This window comes from Bombina bombina, chromosome 2, assembly GCF_027579735.1.
Source record: "Bombina bombina isolate aBomBom1 chromosome 2, aBomBom1.pri, whole genome shotgun sequence".
In the NCBI taxonomy this organism is placed as follows: Eukaryota; Metazoa; Chordata; class Amphibia; order Anura; family Bombinatoridae; genus Bombina; species Bombina bombina.
The window spans coordinates 485,734,765-485,760,179 of record NC_069500.1 but is presented as its reverse complement, the minus strand read 5'-3'; the positions used below and the strand labels follow the sequence as shown (position 1 = coordinate 485,760,179).

Genomic DNA, 25,415 nt, shown 5'->3' with positions numbered 1-25,415 from the left:
GTTCCGGTGATAACACCGGAATAGGACTCACAAATAAACATTTTTTTCTTTATCCCCATCCGATTGTGTTTGAGAATAATGCAATCTGTGTTTTGCTTAAGCTATTTCGCTTGAAATCTAAATAATTTGCCAAATAGAATCGGTATAAATCGATTTGAACAAGTCAAAAGTTATTAGCCAATCACAGCAAAGTTACAAAATAATTCCCTTTCGAGCCCCGATCTTGTATGCTTCCTTTTCAGGTCCGACAGAGGTTGCGCTGTCACGTGTCAGTCGGGCCAATCGTGTAACGAGCGCTGTTCCAAATGCTCCATATGGTTTGTATAGGAATCTATTTCCAAAGCCGATCAGACAGTCCCATGTCACATGTCTTTAGTCGGCCAATCCTCTTGGGCGATGTTTATTCACCGTATTTCGATTGTAACCAATTTTTGTCTTTTTATTTTTTTCTAAGGGGTATGTAATGAAAGCGCAGATCACTTTAGGTCATATATTGATTGTATGTAAAACAATTTCTTATCTAAGCCAAAAATACATTTAATTAAACAGGATCATAAGTAACCAATATTTGGAATTAGTGAAAATACACTCTTGAAATAAAATAAATAAAATTTCTTCAAATAAAAATTAAACAGAATAAAGCAGAATAATACTCGTCAATTGTGATCCTGACAATAAAGTTATTGGATCAATGAAATTCCTTTTTAGACGATCTTGCATATGGCATAAATTAATGCACAATACATGAAATGCTCAGATAGACCATATTCATACATCTATATGTGACATGGATTGATACATACTACATGAAATATCCAGATAAATGTCATTTTGTGTTATATATTAAATTGAGTTTACTTCCGATAAATAATTAAATAAAAAAAAACAGAATTTATGCTTACCTGATAAATTACTTTCTCCAACGGTGTGTCCGGTCCACGGCGTCATCCTTACTTGTGGGATATTCTCCTCCCCAACAGGAAATGGCAAAGAGCCCAGCAAAGCTGGCCATATAGTCCCTCCCAGGCTCCACCTACCCCAGTCATTCGACCGACGGACAGGAGGAAATATATATAGGAGAAACCATATGGTAACGTGGTGACTGTAGTTAGAGAAAATAATTCCTCAGACCTGATTAAAAAACCAGGGCGGGCCGTGGACCGGACACACCGTTGGAGAAAGTAATTTATCAGGTAAGCATAAATTCTGTTTTCTCCAACATAGGTGTGTCCGGTCCACGGCGTCATCCTTACTTGTGGGAACCAATACCAAAGCTTTAGGACACGGATGAAGGGAGGGAGCAAATCAGGTCACCTAAACGGAAGGCACCACGGCTTGCAAAACCTTTCTCCCAAAAATAGCATCCGAAGAAGCAAAAGTATAAAATTTGTAAAATTTGGCCAAAGAGTGCAGTGAAGACCAAGTCGCTGCCTTACATATCTGGTCAACAGGAGCCTCGTTCTTGAAGGCCCATGTGGAAGCCACAGCCCTAGTGGAGTGAGCTGTGATACTTTCAGGAGGCTGCCGTCCGGCAGTCTCAAAAGCCAATCTGATAATGCTTTTAAGCCAAAAGGAAAGAGAGGTAGAAGTTGCTTTTTTACCTCTCCTTTTACCAGAATAAACAACAAACAAGGAAGATGTTTGTCTGAAATCTTTTGTAGCCTCTAAATAGAATTTTAGAGCACGGACTACGTCCAAATTGTGTAACAAACGTTCCTTCTTTGAAACTGGATTCGGTCATAAAGAAGGTACAACTATCTCCTGGTTAATATTTTTGTTGGAAACAACCTTCGGAAGAAAACCAGGCTCAGTACGCAAAACCACCTTATCTGCATGGACCAGATAGGGAGGAGAACACTGCAGAGCAGATAACTCAGAAACTCTTCTAGCAGAAGAAATTGCAACCAAAAACAAAACTTTCCACGATAATAACTTAATATCTACGGAATGTAAGGGTTCAAACGGAACCCCTTGAAGAACTGAAAGAACTAGATTAAGACTCCAGGGAGGAGTCAAAGGTCTGTAAACAGGCTTGATTCTAACCAGAGCCTGAACAAACGCTTAAACGTCTGGCACAGCTGCCAGCCTTTTGTGAAGTAAAACAGATAAAGCAGAGATCTGTCCCTTCAGAGAACTTGCAGAAAATCCTTTCTCCAAACCTTCTTGTAGAAAGGAAAGAATCTTAGGAATTTTTATCTTGTTCCATGGGAATCCTTTAGATTCACACCAACAGATATATATTTTCCATATTTTATGGTAAATTTTTCTAGTTACAGGCTTTCTAGCCTGAATAAGAGTATCTATTACAGAATCTGAAAACCCACGCTTTGAAAGAATCAAGCGTTCAATCTCCAAGCAGTCAGTTGGAGGGAAACCAGATTCGGATGTACGAATGGACCCTGAACAAGAAGGTCCTGTCTCAAAGGTAGCTTCCATGGTGGAGCCGATGACATATTCACCAGGTCTGCATACCAAGTCCTGCGTGGCCACGCAGGAACTATCAAGATCACCGAAGCCCTCTCCTGATTGATCCTGGCTACCAGCCTGGGAATGAGAGGAAACGGTGGGAATACATAAGCTAGGTTGAAGATCCAAGGTGCTACTATTGTATCCACTAGAGTCGCCTTGGGATCCCTGGATTTGGACCCGTAACAAGGGACCTTGACGAGAGGCCATCAGATCCATGTCTGGAATGCCCCATAATTGAGTTATTTGGGCAAAGATTTCCGGATGGAGTTCCCACTCCCCCGGATGCTCCTCCATCACCAGGGAACTCCTTGTTCCCCCCTGATGGTTGATATATGCAACAGTCGTCATGTTGTCTGATTGACACCTTATGAATTTGGCCTTTGCTAGTCGAGGCCAAGCCTTGAGAGCATTGAATATCGCTCTCAGTTCCAGAACGTTTATCGGGAGAAGAGAGTCTTCCCGAGACCATAGACCCTGAGCTTTCAGGGGTTCCCAGACCGCGCCCCAGCCCACCAGACTGGCGTCGGTCGTGACAATGACCCACTCTGGTCTGTGGAAGCTCATTCCCTGTGACAGGTTGTCCAGGGTCAGCCACCAACGGAGTGAATCTCTGGTCCTATGATCTACTTGGATCGTCGGAGACAAGTCTGTATAATCCCCATTCCACTGTCTGAGCATGCACAGTTGTAATGGTCTTAGATGAATTCGTGCAAAAGGAACTATGTCCATTGCCGCAACCATCAAACCTATTACTTCCATGCACTGCACTATGGAAGGAAGATGAACAGAATAAAGTACCTGACAAGAGCTTAGAAGTTTGATTTTCTGGCCTCTGTCAGAAAAATCTTCATTTCTAAGGAAACTATATTGTTCCCAAGAAGGGAACTCTTGTTGACGGGAACAGAGAACTCTTTCCTATGTTCACTTTCCACCTGTGAGATCTGAGAAAGGCTAGGACAATGTCCGTATGAGCCCTTGCTTTAGACAGAGACGACACTTGAATCAGGATGTCGTCCAAGTAAGGTACTACTGCAATGCCCCTTGGTCTTAGCACCGCTAGAAGGGACCCTAGTACCCTTGTGAAGATCCTTGGAGCAGTGGCTAATCCGAATGGAAGTGCCACAAACTGGTAATGCTTGTCCAGAAAGGCGAACCTTAGGAACCGAAGATGTTCCTTGTGGATAGGAATATGTAGGTACGCATCCTTTAAATCCACCGTGGTCATGAATTGACCTTCCTGGATGGTAGGAAGGATCGTTCGAATGGTTTCCATTTTGAACGATGAAACCCTTAGAAACTTGTTTAGAATCTTGAGATCTAAAATTGGTCTGAATGTTCCCTCTTTTTTGGGAACTATGAACAGGTTGGAGTAAAAACCCCATCCCTTGTTCTCCTAATGGAACAGGATGAATCACTCCCATTCTTGACAGGTCTTCTACACAATGTAAGAATGCCTGTCCTTTTATTTGGTTTGAAGATAATTGAGACCTGTGGAACCTTCCCCTTGGGGGTAGTTCCCTGAATTCCAGGAGATAACCTTGAGAAACTATTTCTAGCGCCCAAGGATCCTGAATATCTCTTGCCCAAGCCTGAGCAAAGAGAGAAAGTCCGCCCCCCACCAGATCCGGTCCCGGATCGGGGGCCAACACTTCATGCTGTTTTGGTAGCAGTGGCAGGTTTCTTGGCCTGCTTACCCTTGTTCCAGCCTTGCATCGGTCTCCAGGCTGGCTTGGTTTAAGAAGTATTACCCTCTTACTTAGAGGATGTAGAATTTGAGGCTGGTCCGTTTCTGCGAAAGGGACGAAAATTTGGCTTATTTTTAGCCTTAAAAGACCTATCCTGAGGAAGGGCGTGGCCCTTTCCCCCAGTGATGTCTGAAATAATCTCTTTCAAGTCAGGGCCAAACAGTGTTTTACCCTTGAAAGAGATGTTAAGCAATTTGGTCTTGGAGGACACATCCGCTGACCAAGACTTTAGCCAAAGCGCTCTGCGCGCCATGATAGCAAACCCTGAATTATTCGCCGCTAATCTAGCTAATTGCAAAGCGGCATCTAAAATAAAAGAGTTAGCCAAATTAAGTGCTTGAACTCTGTCCATAACCTCCTCATACGAAGATTCTTTATTGAGCGACTTTTCTAGTTCTTCGAACCAGAAACACGCAGCTGTAGTGACAGGAACAATGCATGAAATTGGTTGTAGAAGGTAACCTTGCTGAACAAACATATTTTTAAGCAAACCCTCTAACTTTTTATCCATAGGATCTTGAAAACACAACTATCTTCTATAGGAATAGTAGTGCGTTTGTTTAGAGTAGAAACCGCCCCCTCGACCTTGGGGACTGTCTGCCATAAGTCCTTTCTGGGGTCGACTATAGGAAATAATTTCTTAAATATAGGGGGAGGAACAAAAAGGTATGCCGGGCCTTTCCCACTCCTTATTTACTATGTCCGCCACCCGCTTGGGTATAGGAAAAGCATCAGGGGACACCGGAACCTCTAGGATGTCCATCTTACATAATTTCTTTGGAATGACCAAATTGTCACAATCATCCAGAGTAGATAATACCTCCTTAAGTAGTGCGTGGAGATGTTCTAATTTAAATTTAAATGTTACAACATCAGGTTCAGCTTGTTGAGAAATTTTCCCTGAATCTGAAATTTCTCCCTCAGACAAAACCTCCCTCCTGGCCCCTTCAGATTGGTGTGAGGGCATGTCAGAACAGTTATCATTAGCGTCCTCTTGCTCTTCAGTGTTTAAAACAGAGCAATCGCGCTTTCTCTGATAAGTAGGCATTTTGGATAAAATGTTTGCAATAGAATTATCCATTACAGCCGTTAATTGTTGCATGGTAATAAGAATTGGCGCACTAGATGTACTAGGGGCCTCTTGTGTGGGCAAAACTGGTGTAGACACAGAAGGGGGTGATGCAGTACCATGCTTACTCCCCTCATTTGAGGAATCATCATGGGCAATATCATTATCTGTGGCATCATTGTCCCTACTTTGTTTGGACACTATGACACAATTATCACATATATATATATATAAATGGGGAGAAACCTTGGCTTTCATACCTATAGAACATCGTTATCTGATGGTTCAGACATGTTAAACAGGCTTAAACTTGTCAACAAAGCACAAAAAACGTTTTACAATAAAACCGTTACTGTCACTTTAAATTTTAAACTGGACACACTTTATTACTGAATATGTGAAAAAGTATGAAGGAATTGTTCAAAATTCACCAAAATTTCACCACAGTGTCTTAAAGCCTTAAAAGTATTGCACACCAAATTTGAAAGCTTTAACCCTTAAAATAACGGAACCGGAGCCGTTTTTACATTTAACCCCTATACAGTCCCAGGTATCTGCTTTGCTGAGACCCAACCAAGCCCAGAGGGGAATACGATACCAAATGATGCCTTCTATAAGCTTTTTCAGTGGTTCTTAGCTCCTCACACATGCATCTGCATGCCTTGCTTTCCAAAAACAACTGTGCATTAGTGGCGCGAAAATGAGGCTCTGCCTATGACTAGAAAAGGCCCCCAGTGAAAAAGGTGTCCAATACAGTGCCTGCCGTTTTTTTAAAACAATCCCCAAGATTATAATAACTATTAATAGTTATAATCTGCCAAATATGCTTAGTAAAGTAATCGTTTTAGCCCAGAAAAATGTCTACCAGTTTTTTAAGCCCTAATGAAGCCCTTTATTCTTATACTAAACTAAGAAAATGGCTTACCGGTTCCCATAGGGAAAATGACAGCTTCCAGCATTACCAAGTCTTGTTAGAAATGTGTCATACCTCAAGCAGCAAAAGTCTGCTCACTGTTTCCCCCAACTGAAGTTAATTCATCTCAACAGTCCTGTGTGGAAACAGCCATCGATTTTAGTAACGGTTGCTAAAATCATTTTCCTCTTACAAACAGAAATCTTCATCTCTTTTCTGTTTCAGAGTAAATAGTACATACCAGCACTATTTTAAAATAACAAACTCTTGATTGAAGAATAAAAACATAATTTATGCTTACCTGATAAATTCCTTTCTTCTGTTGTGTGATCAGTCCACGGGTCATCATTACTTCTGGGATATAACTCCTCCCCAACAGGAAATGCAAGAGGATTCACCCAGCAGAGCTGCATATAGCTCCTCCCCTCTACGTCAGTCCCAGTCATTCGACCAAGAATCAACGAGAAAGGAGTAACCAAGGGTGAAGTGGTGACTGGAGTATAATTTAAAAGATATTTACCTGCCTTAAAACAGGGCGGGCCGTGGACTGATCACACAACAGAAGAAAGGAATTTATCAGGTAAGCATAAATTATGTTTTCTTCTGTTATGTGTGATCAGTCCACGGGTCATCATTACTTCTGGGATACCAATACCAAAGCAAAAGTACACGGATGACGGGAGGGATAGGCAGGCTCATTATACAGAAGGAACCACTGCCTGAAGAACCTTTCTCCCAAAAATAGCCTCCGAAGAAGCAAAAGTGTCAAATTTGTAAAATTTGGAAAAAGTATGAAGCGAAGACCAAGTTGCAGCCTTGCAAATCTGTTCAACAGAGGCCTCATTCTTAAAGGCCCAAGTGGAAGCCACAGCTCTAGTGGAGTGAGCTGTAATTCTTTCAGGAGGCTGCTGTCCAGCAGTCTCATAGGCTAAACGTATTATGCTACGAAGCCAAAAAGATAGAGAGGTAGCAGAAGCTTTTTGACCTCTCCTCTGTCCAGAGTAAACGACAAACAAGGAAGAAGTTTGGCGAAAATCTTTAGTTGCCTGCAAGTAGAACTTGAGGGCACGAACTACATCCAGATTGTGTAAAAGACGTTCCTTCTTTGAAGAAGGATTTGGACACAAGGATGGGACAACAATCTCTTGATTGATGTTCCTGTTAGTGACTACCTTAGGTAAGAACCCAGGTTTAGTACGCAGAACTACCTTGTCTGAGTGAAAAATCAGATAAGGGGAATCACAATGTAAGGCTGATAACTCAGAGACTCTTCGAGCCGAGGAAATAGCCATTAAAAACAGAACTTTCCAAGATAACATTTTTATATCAATGGAATGAAGGGGTTCAAACGGAACACCCTGTAAAACGTTAAGAACTAAGTTTAAACTCCATGGTGGAGCAACAGCTTTAAACACAGGCTTGATCCTAGCTAAAGCCTGACAAAAGGACTGGACGTCTGGATTTTCTGACAGACGTCTATGAAACAAGATGGACAGAGCTGAAATCTGTCCCTTTAATGAACTAGCTGATAAACCCTTTTCTAAACCTTCTTGTAGAAAAGACAATATCCTAGCGATCCTAACCTTACTCCAGGAGTAACCTTTGGATTCGCACCAGTATAGGTATTTCCGCCATATTTTATGGTAAATCCTTCTGGTAACAGGCTTCCTAGCCTGAATCAGGGTATCAATAACCGACTCAGAAAAACCACGTTTTGATAAAATCAAGCGTTCAATTTCCAAGCAGTCAGCTTCAGAGAAGTTAGATTTTGATGTTTGAATGGACCCTGTATCAGAAGGTCCTGTCTTAGAGGTAGAGACCAAGGCGGACAGAATGACATGTCCACTAGATCTGCATACCAAGTCCTGCGTGGCCAAGCAGGTGCTATTAGAATTACTGATGCTCTCTCCTGTTTGATTTTGGCAATCAATCGAGGAAGCAGCGGGAAGGGTGGAAACACATAAGCCATCCTGAAGTTCCAAGGTGCTGTCAAAGCATCTATCAGAACTGCTCCCGGATCCCTGGATCTGGACCCGTAGCGAGGAAGTTTGGCGTTCTGGCGAGACGCCATGAGATCTATCTCTGGTTTGCCCCAACGTCGAAGTATTTGGGCAAAGACCTCCGGATGAAGTTCCCACTCCCCCGGATGAAGAGTCTGGCGACTCAAGAAATCCGCCTCCCAGTTCTCCACTCCCGGGATGTGGATTGCTGACAGGTGGCAAGAGTGAGACTCTGCCCAGCGAATTATCTTTGATACTTCCATCATTGCTAGGGAGCTTCTTGTCCCTCCCTGATGGTTGATGTAAGCTACAGTCGTGATGTTGTCCGACTGAAACCTGATGAACCCCCGAGTTATTAACTGGGGCCAAGCCAGAAGGGCATTGAGAACTGCTCTCAATTCCAGAATGTTTATTGGAAGGAGACTCTCCTCCTGATTCCATAGTCCCTGAGCCTTCAGAGAATTCCAGACAGCGCCCCAACCTAGTAGGCTGGCGTCTGTTGTTACAATTGTCCAGTCTGGCCTGCTGAATGGCATCCCCCTGGACAGGTGTGGCCGATAAAGCCACCATAGAAGAGAATTTCTGGTCTCTTGATTCAGATTCAGAGTAGGGGACAAATCTGAGTAATCCCCATTCCACTGACTTAGCATGCATAATTGCAGCGGTCTGAGGTGTAGGCGTGCAAAAGGTACTATGTCCATTGCCGCTACCATTAAGCCGATCACCTCCATGCATTGAGCTACTGACGGGTGTTGAATGGAATGAAGGACGCGGCATGCATTTTGAAGTTTTGTTAACCTGTCTTCTGTCAGGTAAATCTTCATTTCTACAGAATCTATAAGAGTCCCCAAGAATGGAACTCTTGTGAGAGGAAAGAGAGAACTCTTCTTTTCGTTCACTTTCCATCCATGCGACCTTAGAAATGCCAGAACTAACTCTGTATGAGACTTGGCAGTTTGAAAGCTTGAAGCTTGTATTAGAATGTCGTCTAGGTACGGAGCTACCGAAATCCCTCGCGGTCTTAGTACCGCTAGAAGGGCACCCAGAACCTTTGTGAAGATTCTTGGAGCCGTAGCCAATCCGAATGGAAGAGCTACAAACTGGTAGTGCCTGTCTAAGAAGGCAAACCTTAGATACCGGTGATGATCTTTGTGGATCGGTATGTGAAGGTAAGCATCCTTTAAATCCACTGTGGTCATGTACTGACCCTCTTGGATCATGGGTAAGATTGTCCGAATAGTTTCCATTTTGAACGATGGAACTCTTAGGAATTTGTTTAGAGTCTTTAAATCTAAGATTGGCCTGAAAGTTCCCTCTTTTTTGGGAACCACAAACAGGTTTGAGTAGAACCCTTGTCCTTGTTCCGACCACGGAACCGGATGGATCACTCCCATTGTTAACAGATCTTGTACGCAGCGTAGAAACGCTTCTTTCTTTATCTGGTTTGTTGACAACCTTGACAGATGAAATCTCCCTCTTGGGGGAGATAATTTGAAGTCTAGAAGGTATCCCTGAGATATGATCTCTAGTGCCCAGGGATCCTGAACATCTCTTGCCCAGGCCTGGGCGAAAAGAGAGAGTCTGCCCCCTACTAGATCCGGTCCCGGATCGGGGGCTCTCGGTTCATGCTGTCTTTGGGGCAGCAGCAGGTTTCCTGGCCTGCTTGCTTTTGTTCCAGGACTGGTTAGGCTTCCAGCCTTGCCTGTAACGAGCAACAGCTCCTTCCTGTTTTGGTGCAGTGGAGGTTGATGCTGCTCCTGTTTTGAAATTCCGAAAGGGACGAAAATTAGACTGTCTAGCCTTAGCTTTGGCCTTGTCTTGAGGTAGGGCGTGGCCCTTACCTCCCGTAATGTCAGCGATAATTTCTTTCAAACCGGGCCCGAATAAGGACTGCCCCTTGAAAGGTATATTAAGTAATTTGGACTTAGAAGTAACATCAGCTGACCAGGATTTTAGCCACAGTGCTCTGCGTGCCTGTATGGCGAATCCTGAGTTCTTAGCCGTAAGTTTGGTTAAATGTACTACGGCCTCCGAAATGAAAGAATTAGCTAGTTTAAGGACTCTAAGCCTGTCCGTAATGTCGTCTAGCGTAGAGGAACTAAGGTTCTCTTCAAGCGACTCAATCCAAAATGCTGCCGCAGCCGTAATCGGCGCGATACATGCAAGGGGTTGTAATATAAAACCTTGTTGAACAAACATTTTCTTAAGGTAACCCTCTAATTTTTTATCCATTGGATCTGAGAAAGCACAGCTATCCTCCACCGGGATAGTGGTACGCTTAGCTAAAGTAGAAACTGCTCCCTCCACCTTGGGGACCGTTTGCCATAAGTCCCGAGTGGTGGCGTCTATTGGAAACATCTTTCTAAATATTGGAGGGGGTGAGAACGGCACACCGGGTCTATCCCACTCCTTAGTAACAATTTCAGTTAGTCTCTTAGGTATAGGAAAAACGTCAGTACTCGCCGGTACCCGCAAAGTATTTATCCAACCTACACAGTTTCTCTGGTATTGCAACGGTGTTACAATCGTTGAGAGCTGCTAAGACCTCCCCTAGTAATACGCGGAGGTTCTCCAATTTAAATTTAAAATTTGAAATATCTGAGTCCAATCTGTTTGGATCAGAACCGTCACCCACAGAATGAAGCTCTCCGTCCTCATGCTCTGCGAGCTGTGACGCAGTATCAGACATGGCCCTAGCATTGTCAGCGCACTCTGTTCTCACCCCAGAGTGATCACGCTTGCCTCTTAGTTCAGGTAATTTAGACAAAACTTCAGTCATAACAGTAGCCATATCTTGTAATGTTATCTGTAATGGCCGCCCAGATGTACTAGGCGCCAAAATATCACGCACCTCCCGGGCGGGAGATGCAGGTACTGTCGCGTGAGGCGAGTTAGTCGGCATAACTCTCCCCTCGCTGTTTGGTGAAATTTGTTCACATTGTACAGATTGACTTTTATTTAAAGTAGCATCAATACAGTTAGTACATAAATTTCTATTGGGCTCCACCTTGGCATTGGAACAAATGACACAGATATCTTCCTCTGAGTCAGACATGTTTAACACACTAGCAAAAAAACTTACAACTTGGTTATAATCTTTTTTAGCAAAAAAACGCACTGTGCCTCAAAGAGGTACTAACGATTAAATGACAGTTGAAATAATGAACTGAAAAACAGTTATTGCATCAAACTTTAAAACAACACAACTTTTAGCAAAGGTTTGTTCCCATTAGTAAAAAACAACACTAATTAAATTTGTACATAAGAAAACAAAACAACGTTTTTTATACACAGTCACTATAAGAATTCTCACAGCTCTGCTGAGAGAATTTACCTCCCTTCAAAGAAGTTTGAAGACCCCTGAGATCTGTCAGAGATGAACCGGATCATGCAGGAAATATAAAAGTAGCTGACTGGAATTTTTTGATGCGTAGCAAAGAGCGCCAAAAACGGCCCCTCCCTCTCCCACACAGCAGTGAAGAGAAACGAAACTGTCACAATTAAAGCAAAAAAACTGCCAAGTGGAAAATAATGCCCAAATATTTATTCACACAGTACCTCAGCAATGTAAACGATTCTACATTCCAGCAAAAACGTTTAACATGAGAATAGTTATTAAAAGGATTAGTGACCTTTAACACAGTAGTTCCGGTGAAATACCATCCCCAGAATACTGAAGTGTATACATACATGTCATTTTAACGGTATGGCAGGCTTTTCTCATCAATTCCATTCAGAAAATAAAAACTGCCACATACCTCAATGCAGATTCATCTGCCCGCTGTCCCCTGATCTGAAGCCTTTACCTCCCTCAGATGGTCGAGAACAGCAATATGATCTTAACGACTCCGGTTAAAATCATAGTAAAAAAATCTCTGTCAGATTCTTCCTCAAACTCTGCCAGAGAAGTAATAACACGCTCCGGTGCTATTTTAAAATAACAAACTTTTGATTGAAGTCATAAAAACTAAGTATAATCACCATAGTCCTCTCACACATCCTATCTAGTCGTTGGGTGCAAGAGAATGACTGGGACTGACGTAGAGGGGAGGAGCTATATGCAGCTCTGCTGGGTGAATCCTCTTGCATTTCCTGTTGGGGAGGAGTTATATCCCAGAAGTAATGATGACCCGTGGACTGATCACACATAACAGAAGAAACTACATTTAAACACCAAAAAAACTCTTAGCCATCTCCGTGGAGATGTTGCCTGTGCAACGGCAAAGAGAATGACTGGGGTAGGTGGAGCCTGGGAGGGACTATATGGCCAGCTTTGCTGGGCTCTTTGCCATTTCCTGTTGGGGAGGAGAATATCCCACAAGTAAGGATGACGCCGTGGACCGGACACACCTATGTTGGAGAAATTAATATTACCTTCTAATTGAGTATTTACTTAACTATAAATGATTAGATATAATAGATAAAAGCAATGATAATGAATAATGTACAATTCTTCATGTTTAATAATTAAATGAACGCTGCCACTCTGATATCTTTATTTAATCCATGGTGTCCATATGTTTTTAATGTGTGTATCCACCATAGTTCTCTTCTATTTAGTTCTTTTTCTATCTCACCCCCACTCCAGTGTAATGAAACTTTCTATACCAATCCATGATAGATGTTTTTTGTCATATAGTGGGCAGTTATTAAAATGTAATGGAACTCCATGATCTTCCTTCTCCTTTTCAATTTTATTAAGATGCTCTAATATTCGTGTCTTTACAAATCTTGAAGTCTGACCCAGGTATTGAATCTGGCAATTACACTGTAATAGATAGATTACATTTTTCGTTTTACAACTGATGAAGTCTTTTATTGTATATGATTTTCCTGTTATTGTAGAGGTGAATGTCTTATGTGTTTTTTGTGTGTAATTACACGCTTTGCAATGCCCACATGTATAAAAGTCTGTCAGGTTGGCAATCTGAATGGGTGTTGGGGGCTTCATCCCTTTTATGAGAGAAGGTGCTAATTTTTGTTTAAAGCTAGTTCCCTTTCTAAAAGTTATGATAGGTTTATTTGGAATGATATTATTCAAATCGTTTTAATAAATATTTGTTTGTTACAAGTATTTTTCTCTGCTGCCTTTTTTGGAAGTATTTTTAAGCTACAAACTACATGTGAGGAACCGGATTCCGAATTACTCGGAGTGAGTATACTGCCCTTTATATAATTTGTGAGATACAATAGCTTGCAGTATAATTTCCATTGTCTGCAGATATCTGTCAAATTCTCAATATGGGAAAATCAGGCTACAAGTCTATGTGAAGAGGCTGAACTCTGAAATTTTCGGAGTAAGTATACTGCACATTATTTGGTGTTAACTTCTGCAAATCACAAGTCAAGTTTCTCTCTTCAGTGTGCAAAGCAACACACAGAAGGATAAAAGATCAGCGCCTCTACATCCAATTCCACTTACAACCATAACGCCATGTGGGTTAGGACAGCAAAACTAGAAGTTTTAGATCCTAGTCTATCAACCTGTAAAATGGCATCTGCAATAAAGAAATAGGATGAAATTCAAGATGGGATTAAAGCTCTTAAAGTGAATGTAAAGTTTAAAAGTTTGCTCAACATAATTAAGTTTAAGATTGCAATTCATTAGGACTTTCATTCATCAAATTTCTAAGATATTTTTCAAAACGAAGTTTTACCGTTTTTAAAATTCCAATATCGTCTTCGGTAATAACCCGTTTTTCTATCATGTTCCTACTTCCTTATTACGTGTTTCGCTTTGCCAATTGAAATCCTGGCCGTTAGGCGGCCGTGACACTACGTCATCTTCATATTGGCCCATCTGCGCATGCGTCCCATCTAATCTGCATATTCTAAATCACTAAGCTTGTGTCCGGTTCGCTCATGCGCACACCATTCACACCTTAATGCGCATAAACTTCTGACGATTTCTCCCAGTATTTGCAACACTGCTTCTTTGCTTCTTGTTTGGTTGGCAAATAGCATAGTAATGAATGAATACAATATTGTGATTCATTCATTACTATGTGAGGGAGACGCATGCGCATTGGAGCCCAGCAGGATTGACAATCGCATGCGCATTGTGGATAGAATCCTTAAATCGTGCATGCGCATTGTTATGGTTCGTTGTGAACGCGCATATATGATACGTATAGAGCGGGTGGGACCGCTCTATACGTAAAGACCGACAAAGCAAGGAAGTATAGGATGGGAGGAGTCAGTAAAAAAAAATGCAGATATTAATATTTTTAATAAAAAAAATACGAAGATTATGTTTATATAGATGGGGATAATGAGTTAATGAGTTTTAACTGTGCTAGATTTACTTTCACTTTAAAAGGACACTGAACCCAAATTTTTTCTTTTGTGATTCAGATAGAGCATGCAATTTTAAGCAACTTTCTAATTTACTCCTATTATCAATTTTTCTTCGTTCTCTTGCTATCTTTATTTGAAAAAGACGACATCCAAGCTTTTTGTTTGGTTCAGCACTCTGGATAGTACTTTTTTATTGGTGGATGAATTTATCCACCAATCAGCAAGAACCCAGGTTGTTCAAAAATGGGCCGGCATCTAAACTTAAATTCTTGCATTTCAAATAAAGATACCAAGAGAATGAAGAAAATTTGATAAAAAGGAGTAAATTAGAAAGTTGCTTAAAATGTCATGCTCTATCTGAATCACCAAAGAAAAAATTTGGGTTCAGTGTCCCTTTAAGTTGACCAAGGAAGTCTCTACTTGAAGAGAATCAGACAAGGCGTTGAACCAATAAGATGCTGTACTAGTCATGGTGGCAAAACACACCACAGGTTGCCATTGGAGACATTGATGAACAAATCTTTTTTTCAATTAAAGGGACAAAACCCAAATTTTTTCTTTTGCGATTCAGATAAAGAATGCAATTTTAAGCAACTTTGTAATTTACTCCTATTATCAAATTTTCTTTGTTCTCTTTCTATCTTTATCTGAAAAAGACATCCAAGCAAATGTTTTTGGTTCCGCACCAGTTTATTGGTTGTTGAATTTATTCACCCAGGTTGTTCACCAAAAATGGGCCGGCATCTAAACTTACATTCTTGCTTTTCAAATAAAGATACCAAGAGAATGAAGAACATTTGATAATAGGAATAAAATTGGAAAGTTGCTTAAAATGGCATGCTCTATCTGAAACACGAAAGAAAAAAAAAAAATTGGGTTCAGTGTCCCTCTAAGCCTACAGCTTCTGGTCCATCTGATCCTTAGAGCAGCTAGCCTCAATAAGAATAGTGGTTCTCTTAGCGAGAATGGAAATGGCCCCTTCAATTTTGGACACAATACACCAAGAGTCTTTAAATTAAGTCCTCGACAAGAAACATTCTTAAAAATGTGAGACAGGCAGAGACACCCCTGGTTTCTCTCATTCCTGTGAGATAAACTCCCTAGCACGGTCCCGCACAGGAAAAACCTCCTAAGTTAAAGGTTCATCAAAGAAACTATTACGTTTACTAGATTTTGTAGCAGTGACGACAGGGGTATCAGTCATCTAAAGTAGCTAAAACCTCTAACAATACACAAAAAGTTTAAATATGAAGGATAACACCTCAGTCTCAGAAGAAGGAATTATATGGTCTGTATCCGAGATTTCACCCTCAGAAAGTCCCGATATATATCTTCAGACATATGAGAAAGGGCAACTTGGGAAACAGAACTGAGGACAGGCACCTTACATTCTGAATTTCTAGATTTCCTCTTGCGTTTTCCCTGAAATCTGGGAATGGCAGCTAATGCTGCAGATACCGCTGAAGATACCTGGGCAGCAATTTCTGCTTTTAAATAAACTCCACTAGGAGTTAGAGGAACCTCAGGGCACTGCATGCGACGCCATTGAAGCTTGGGACGTAGCAGGAGAAAGCTGAGGTATTTTAACAGCATCATCCTGAGACAAGCTCAAAAATGTTACCTTTATTTTGAAAGGATTTCTTGACACATGCACAAATTGCAGATCCTATGCAATTTTGTTCATCTAAACATAAAGCATGAATTCATGAGAGCAGGCACTTGCTCCATATCAGACATGTTGTGAAACCGTAAATAAATTCGTACAAATAAGTTTCAAAGATTTTAATGTTCAATTAAAATAAGCTAAAGAAAAAAAACAAAAAAAAACAAAAAAACACAAATTAAGATTGATCCCTGGCTAAAATTATGTGAGAAAAGTTAAGGAAAAAAACTAAACAAACTTAAATTATGCTTAACTGATAATTTTCTTTTCTTCTGACCAGGGGGGGGGGGGGGGGGGGGGGGGGGGGGTGGGGGGGGGGGGGGGGGGGGGGGGGGGGGGGGGGTCTGTCCGCAGCTGCATTCATTACTTTTGGGAATTCAGAACCTGGCCACCAGGAGGAGGCAAAGACACCCCAGCCAAAGGCTTAAATACATTCCCACACTTCCCTCATCCCCCAGCCATTCTGCCAAGGGAACAAGGAACAGTAGGAGAAATATCTGGTGAAAAAAAAAAGGTGCCAGAAGAAGAAAAAAAAAAAAAAAAAAAAAAAAAAAGCATGGCCGCCCCTCATAAAAGAACATGGAGGGGAGCTGTGGACTCTCAGGTAGGCATAATTTAAGTTTTTCTTCTTAAACGGGGAGAGTCCACAGCTGCATTCATTACTTTTGGGAAAATAATACCTAAGCTAGAGAGGACACTGAATGCAAAAAAAGGGTGGGTGACAAGGCAGCCCATTCGAAGGGCACCACAGCCTGAAATTACCCAAACCAATCAACAATTGCTGTACCGAGCAGAACAAAAAAGGAAATTTATGCTTACCCGATAAATTTATTTATTTTACGATATGACGAGTCCATGGATTTCATCCTTACTTATGGGATATCGCCTCTTGGTCAGCAGGAGGAGGCAAAGAGCTCCACAGCAGAGCTGCATAAATAGCTCCTCCCCCCCCAACCTAGTCATTCGACCGAAGTTAGGAAGAGAAAGGAAAAGCCAAGGAGCAGAGGTGACTGAAGTTTAACAAAAATAAAAACCTGTCTTAGAAAAACGACAGGACGGGCCGTGGACTCGTCATATCGTAAAAGAAAAATGTATCAGGTAAGCATAAATTTCCTTTTAGAAGATATGACGAGTCCACGGATTTCATCCTTACTTATGGGATACAATACCAAAGCTATAGGACACGGATGAAAGGGATGGACAAGACAGGAACCTAAACGGAAGGCACCACTGCTTGAAGAACCTTTCTCCCAAAAACAGCCTCAGACGAGGCAAAAGTATCACATTTGGAAAAAGTGTGAAGAGACGACCAAGTTGCAGCCTTGCAAATCTGTTCAACAGATGCATCATTTTTTAAATGCCCATGAGGAAGCCACAGCCCTAGTAGAATTCGTTCTGGAGGCTGCTGTCCAGCAGTCTCATATGCAACACGGATGATACTCTTCAGCCAAAAAGAAAGAGGTAGCCGTAGCTTTCTGACCCCTACGTTGCCCAGCAAAAAACAAAAATAATGAAGATGTTTGACGAAAATCCTTAGTCGCCTGCAAGTAGAACTTCAAGGCACGGACTACGTCCAAATGATGTAACAGACGCCCCTTCTTAGAAGAAGGGTTAGGACACAAGGAAGGAACAACAATTTCCTGATTAATATTTTTGTTAGAAACAACCTTAGGAAGAAAACCAGGTTTGGTACGCAACACCACCTTATCAGAATGGAAAATAAGATAAAGGAGAATCACATTGTAATGCCGAAAGCTCAGAAACTCTGCGAGCAGAAGAAATAGCAACCAAAAATAAAAACTTTCCAAGATAACAACTTAATATCTAAGGAATGCATAGGTTCAAAACAGAACCCCTTGAAGAACATTAAGAACTAAATTCAAACTCCAAGGAGGAGCAATTGGTCTAAATACAGGCCTGATTCTAGTCAGGGCCTGACAAAAAGATTGGACATCTGGAACATCTGCCAGACGCTTGTGTAGCAAAATAGACAAAGCAGAAATCTGTCCCTTTAAGGAACATGCTGACAACCCTTTCTCCAATCCTTCTTGGAGAAAAGGTATCAATGACCGCATCAGAGAAAGAAATAAGTTTGTGGACTTGTCATAAGAACAAAGCAATTTGGTATTAAAAAAAATAAAATTAAATATTATATATACACACGCACACACACATAAAATACATATACACACAAGTTTATAGTATACCTCATCTAAAATGATAGATACAGGTTTTTAAAAGTAGGCAAATAGCAACAAGAAAAAAACACTGGTGGATATAGATATATAGATAAAAATTTACTAAGTGTGTACAATATTATATTGAAAAAGAAAAAAAAATGTAATAAAGTAATGAGGTTTAACTGAGATCCAAGAGAGGTCTCTTTGGTTTTGTCTTCTGTAGCTTTCATGGAACAATGTTTTTACTTTCCATTACCTTATCTCTTCTAAACCCCACTGGGAGTTTAATTTCTTCTGCTGGCTGTTTTTACACAGCTTGACCTTAAGGCCAAAAACTTTCAAGATAGGTGGGGATACCACAGGCTAAATCAACTATTTCAAATGCCAATATAAGGGTAATGGAAATATTTGTAAACTATTTAATATACTTCAGCAGGTAAAGTGGATCATTGGGAACAAATTAAAGGGGAGAAAATTTTAGTAAACTGTCCCTTTAATGACATAGAAAGCCCAAAAGTTGCCTTGTAAGGTAATAAAGAAGAAAAGATATCATGAATGGATACATAGCAACAAGTGTAATATTAAAGTAGCCCATAAAACAAAAAAACATAATTTATGTAAGAACTTACCTGATAAATTCATTTCTTTCATATTGGCAAGAGTCCATGAGCTAGTGACGTATGGGATATACATTCCTACCAGGAGGGGCAAAGTTTCCCAAACCTCAAAATGCCTATAAATACACCCCTCACCACACCCACAAATCAGTTTACCGAATAGCCAAGAAGTGGGGTGATAAAAAAAAGTGCGAAAGCATATAAAATAAGGAATTGGAATAGTTGTGCTTTATACAAAAAAAACATAACCAACAAAAAGGGTGGGCCTCATGGACTCTTGCTAATATGAAAGAAATGAATTTATCAGGTAAGTTCTTACATAAATTATGTTTTCTTTCATGTAATTAGCAAGAGTCCATGAGCTAGTGACGTATGGGATAATGACTACCCAAGATGTGGATCTTTCCACGCAAGAGTCACTAGAGAGGGAGGGATAAAATAAAGACAGCCAATTCCTGCTGAAAATAATCCACACCCAAAATAAAGTTTAATGAAAACATAAGCAGAAGATTCAAACTGAAACCGCTGCCTGAAGTACTTTTCTACCAAAAAAAACACATCAAAATGGTAGAATTTAGTAAAAGTATGCAAAGAGGACCAAGTTGCTGCTTTGCAAATCTGATCAACCGAAGCCTCATTCCTAAACGCCCAGGAAGTAGAAACTGACCTAGTAGAATGAGCTGTAATCCTTTGAGGCGGAGTTTTACCCGACTCGACATAAGCATGGTGAATTAAGGATTTCAACCAAGATGCCAAAGAAATGGCAGAAGCTTTCTGACCTTTTCTAGAACCGGAAAAGATGACAAATAGACTAGAAGTCTTTCGGAAAGACTTAGTAGCCTCAACATAATATTTCAAAGCTCTAACATCCAAAGAATGCAACGATTTCTCCTTAGAATTCTTAGGATTAGGACATAATGAAGGAACCACAATTTATCTACTAATGTTGTTGGAATTCACAACCTTAGGTAAAAATTCAAAAGAAGTTCGCAACACCGCCTTATCCTGATGAAAAATCAGAAAAGGAGACTCACAAGAAATAGCAGATAATTCAGAGACTCTTCTGGCAGAAGAAATGGCCAAAAGGAACAAAACTTTCCAAGAAAGTAATTTAATGTCCAATGAATGCATGGGTTCAAAAGGAGGAGCTTGAAGAGCCCTCAGAACTAAATTCAAACTCCAAGGAGGAGAAATAGACTTAATGACAGGTTTTATACAAACCAAAGCTTGTACAAAACAATGAATATCAGGAAGATTAGCAATCTTTCTGTGAAAAAGAACAGAAAGAGCAGAGATTTGTCCTTTCAAGGAACTTGCGGACAAACCTTTATCTAAACCATCCTGAAGAAACTGTAAAATTCTCGGAATTCTAAAAGAATGCCAGGAAAAATGATGAGAAAGACACCAAGAAATATAAGTCTTCCAGACTCTATAATATATCTCTCTAGATACAGATTTACGAGCCTGTAACATAGTATTAATCACAGAGTCAGAGAAACCTCTTTGACCAAGAATCAAGCGTTCAATCTCCATACCTTTAAATTTAAGGATTTGAGATCCTGATGGAAGAAAGGACCTTGCGACAGAAGGTCTGGTCTTAACGGAAGAGTCCACGGCTGGCAAGAGGCCATCCGGACAAGATCCGCATACCAAAACCTGTGAGGCCATGCTGGAGCTACCAGCAGAACAAACGAGCATTCCTTCAGAATCTTGGAGATTACTCTTGGAAGAAGAACTAGAGGCGGAAAGATATAGGCAGGATGATACTTCCAAGGAAGTGATAATGCATCCACTGCCTCCGCCTGAGGATCCCGGGATCTGGACAGATACCTGGGAAGTTTCTTGCTTAGATGAGAAGCCATCAGATCTATTTCTGGGAGTTCCCACATTTGAACAATCTGAAGAAATACCTCTGGGTGAAGAGACCATTCGCCCGGATGCAACGTTTGGCGACTGAGATAATCCGCTTCCCAATTGTCTATACCTGGGATATGAACCGCAGAGATTAGACAGGAGCTGGATTCCGCCCAAACCAGAATTCGAGATACTTCTTTCATAGCCAGAGGACTGAGAGTCCCTCCTTGATGATTGATGTATGCCACAGTTGTGACATTGTCTGTCTGAAAACAAATGGACTCTCTCTTCAGAAGAGGCCAAGACTGAAGAGCTCTGAAAATTGCACGTAGTTTCAAAATATTGATTAGTAATCTCACCTCCTGAGATTCCCAAACCCCTTGTGCCGTCAGAGACCCCCACACAGCTCCCCAACCTGTAAGACTTGCATCTGTTGAGATTATAGTCCAGGTCGGAAGCACAAAAGAAGCCCCCTGAATTAAACGATGGTGATCTGTCCACCACGTCAGAGAATGTCGGACAATCGGTTTTAAAGATATTAATTGAGATATCTTTGTGTAATCCCTGCACCATTGGTTCAGCATACAGAGCTGAAGAGGTCGCATGTGAAAACGAGCAAAGGGGATCGCGTCCGATGCAGCAGTCATAAGACCTAGAATTTCCATGCATTAGGCTACCGAAGGGAATGATTGTGACTGAAGGTTTCGACAAGCTGAAATCAATTTTAGACGTCTCTTGTCTGTCAAAGATAGAGTCATGGACATTGAATCTATCTGGAAACCTAAAAAGGTTACCCTTGTCTGAGGAATCAATGAACTTTTTAGTGAATTGATCCTCCAACCATGATCTTGAAGAAACAACACAAGTCGATTCGTATGAGATTCTGCTAAATGTGAAGACTGAGCAAGTACCAAGATATCGTCCAAATAAGGAAATACCACAATACCCTGTTCTCTGATTACAGACAGAAGGGCACCGAGAACCTTTGTAAAAATTCTTGGAGCTGTAGCTAGGCCAAACGGCAGAGCCACAAACTGGTAATGCTTGTCCAGGAAAGAGAATCTCAGGAACTGATAGTGAGCTGGATGAATCGGAATATGCAGATATGCATCCTGTAAATCTATTGTGGACATATAATGCCCTTGCTGAACAAAAGGCAAGATAGTCCTTACAGTTACCATTTTGAATGTTGGTATCCTTACAGAACGATTCAATATTTTTAGATCCAGAACTGGTCTGAAGGAATTCTCCTTCTTGGGTACAATGAAGAGATTCGAATAAAACCCCAGCCCCTGTTCCAAAACGGGAACTGGCATAATTACTCCAGCCAACTCTAGATCTGAAACACATTTCAGAAATGCTTGAGCTTTCACTGGGTTTACTGGGTCACGGGAAAGAAAAAATCTCTTTGCAGGAGGTCTTATCTTGAAACCAATTCTGTACCCTTCTGAAACAATGTTCTGAATCCAAAGATTGTGAACAGAATTGATCCAAATTTCTTTGAAAAAACGTAATCTGCCCCCTACCAGCTGAGCTGGAATGAGGGCCGCACCTTCATGTGGACTTAGAAGCTGGCTTTGCTTTTCTAGAAGGCTTGGATTTATTCCAGACTGGAGATGGTTTCCAAACTGAAACTGCTCCTGAGGATGAAGGATCAGGCTTTTGTTCTTTGTTGAAACAAAAGGAACGAAAAAGATTATTAGCCCTGTTTTTACCCTTAGATTTTTTATCCTGTGGTAAAAAAGTTCCTTTCCCACCAGTAACAGTTGAGATAATAGAATCCAACTGAGAACCAAATAATTTATTACCCTGGAAAGAAAGGGAAAGTAGAGTCGTTTTAGAAGACATATCAGCATTCCAAGTTTTAAGCCATAAAGCTCTTCTAGCTAAAATAGCTAGAGACATAAACCTGACATCAACTCTGATAATATCAAAAATGGCATCACAGATAAAATTAGCATGCTGAAGAATAATAATATTATGAGAATCATGATCTGTTACTTGTTGCGCTAAAGTTTCCAACCAAAAAGTTGAAGCTGCAGCAACATCAGCCAATGATATAGCAGGTCTAAGAAGATTACCTGAACACAGATAAGCTTTTCTTAGAAAGGATTCAATTTTCCTATCTAAAGGATCCTTAAAGGAAGTACCATCTGCCGTAGGAATAGTAGTACGTTTAGCAAGGGAAGAAATAGCCCCATCAACTTTAGGGATTTTGTCCCAAAACTCTAATCTGTCGGACGGTACAGGATATAATTGCTTAAAACGTTTAGAAGGAGTAAATGAATTACCCAAATTATTCCATTCTCTGGAAATTACTTCAGAAATAGCACCAGGAACAGGAAAAACTTCTGGAATAACCACAGGAGATCTAAAGACCTTGTCTAAACGTTTAGATTTAGTATCAAGAGGACCAGAATCCTCAATTTCTAATGCAATTAGGACTTCTTTAAGTAAAGAACGGATAAATTCCATTTTAAATAAATATGACGATTTATCAGCATCAACCTCAGAGACAGAATCCTCTGTATCAGAAGAATCATTAGAATCAGAATGATGATGTTCATTTAAAAATTCATCTGTATAAAGAGAAGTTTTAAAAGACTTTTTATGTTTACCAGAAGGAGGAATAACAGACATAGCCTTCTTAATGGATTCAGAAACAAAATCTCTTATGTTATCAGGAACACTCTGAACATTAGATGTTGATGGAACTGCAACAGGTAATGGTACTTTACTAAAGGAAATATTTTCTGCATTAACAAGTTTGTCATGACATTTAATACAAACAACAGCTGGAGGAACAACTACCAAAAGTTTGGTAGTTCCAGCACCAGGCAGCGATTTTCCAGTAGTATCTTCTGACTCAGTTGCAACGTGGGACATCTTGCAATATGTAATAGAAAAAACAACATATAAAGCAAAATTGATCAAATTCCTTAAATGACAGTTTCAGGAATGGGAAAAAATGCCAGTGAACAAGCTTCTAGCAACCAGAAGCAATAAATAATGAGACTTAAATAAAGTGGAGACAAAATTGGCGCCCACATTATTTGGCGCCTAAATGCTATTAGCGCCAAAAATGACGCCACATCCGGAACGCCGACATTTTTAGCGAGAAAAACGTCAAAAATGACGCAACTTCCGGCGACACGTATGACGCCGGAAATAGAAAAAAAATTTTGCGCCAAGAATGACGCAATAAAATGAAGCATTTTCAGCCCCCGCGAGCCTAACAGCCCACAGGGAAAAAGTCAAATTTTAAGGTAAGATAAAAATGATATATTCAAATGCATTATCCGAAATATGAAACTGACTGTCTGAAATAAGGAAATGTTGAACATCCTGAGTCAAGGCAAATAAATGTTTGAATACATATATTTATAACTTTTTTAAAAAAGTGCCCAACCATAGCTTTAGAGTGTCACAGAAAATAAGACTTACTTACCCCAGGACACTCATCTACATGTTGTAGAAAGCCAAACCAGTACTGAAACGAAAATCAGCAGAGGTAATGGTGTATATATATATATATATATATATATATATATATATATATATATATATAAATAAGAGTATATCGTCGATCTGAAAAGGGAGGTAAGAGATGAATCTCCACGACCGATAACAGAGAACCTATGAAATAGACCCCGTAGAAGGAGATCATTGCATTCAAATAGGCAATACTCTCCTCACATCCCTCTGACATTCACTGCACGCTGAGAGGAAAACCGGGCTCCAACCTGCTGCGGAGCGCATATCAACGTAGAATCTAGCACAAACTTACTTCACCACCTCCATAGGAGGCAAAGTTTGTAAAACTGATTTGTGGGTGTGGTGAGGGGTGTATTTATAGGCATTTTGAGGTTTGGGAAACTTTGCCCCTCCTGGTAGGAATGTATATCCCATACGTCACTAGCTCATGGACTCTTGCTAATTACATGAAAGAAATTAGACACTCATTAGAGGTCCAATTACAATTAAAGTGTCATTAAAGACAGCCTTTTTAATGTAAAAACACTAACTGCTGTTCTTTCATACGTATGACAGAAAACTTTAGTTCTGTCACAGGACTGTGCTAATCCCACAGGCTACCGTTGAATGTACCCCATTTCCCTATCTTACCTTGCTTGTGCAGTGGTGGCTGGCTGCTGTCCATATGAAGGGTAGGCAGGCTGAGTCCCATAGGCAGACGGTGCTGGGTATGAAGTTTGGGTGGTAGTTGCAGCTGCGGCTGTAGTATCATAACCTGCTGCTGCATATGCCTGAACAGGCTGACTATAAGCCTGAGGAGCAGCTGGTGTAGTATAGCCTATAATAAAAATTTCAGATTTAATTTATGGAGCAATACAGTTGAAGTAGGAATAAGTAGATAGACTTGAGAAATTTTTAAGATTACAGCAAGTGTTATTTCCTGATGTACAACACTAAAAAGGACATGAAAAATAGATATTTTTTTGTTATGAAAAATAGTTATGCATAATGAACTTGCCAATCAAATTATTTTGCCCCTTTTCATGTAATTTTAGCTCTGAAAGATGAGCAATTTCTAATTCTCACAACTTGAAATGCACCCTGCTGATTTCTCAAGTCTAACCCTGCTAGTTA

At 40.6% G+C, this 25,415-nt stretch overlaps 1 pseudogene; it reads right to left on the bottom strand.

The window, feature by feature from the left end:
- Positions 1-25,415, bottom strand: part of LOC128649105 (RNA-binding protein EWS-like) — a 94,938-nt pseudogene that overhangs the window by 25,054 nt on the left and 44,469 nt on the right.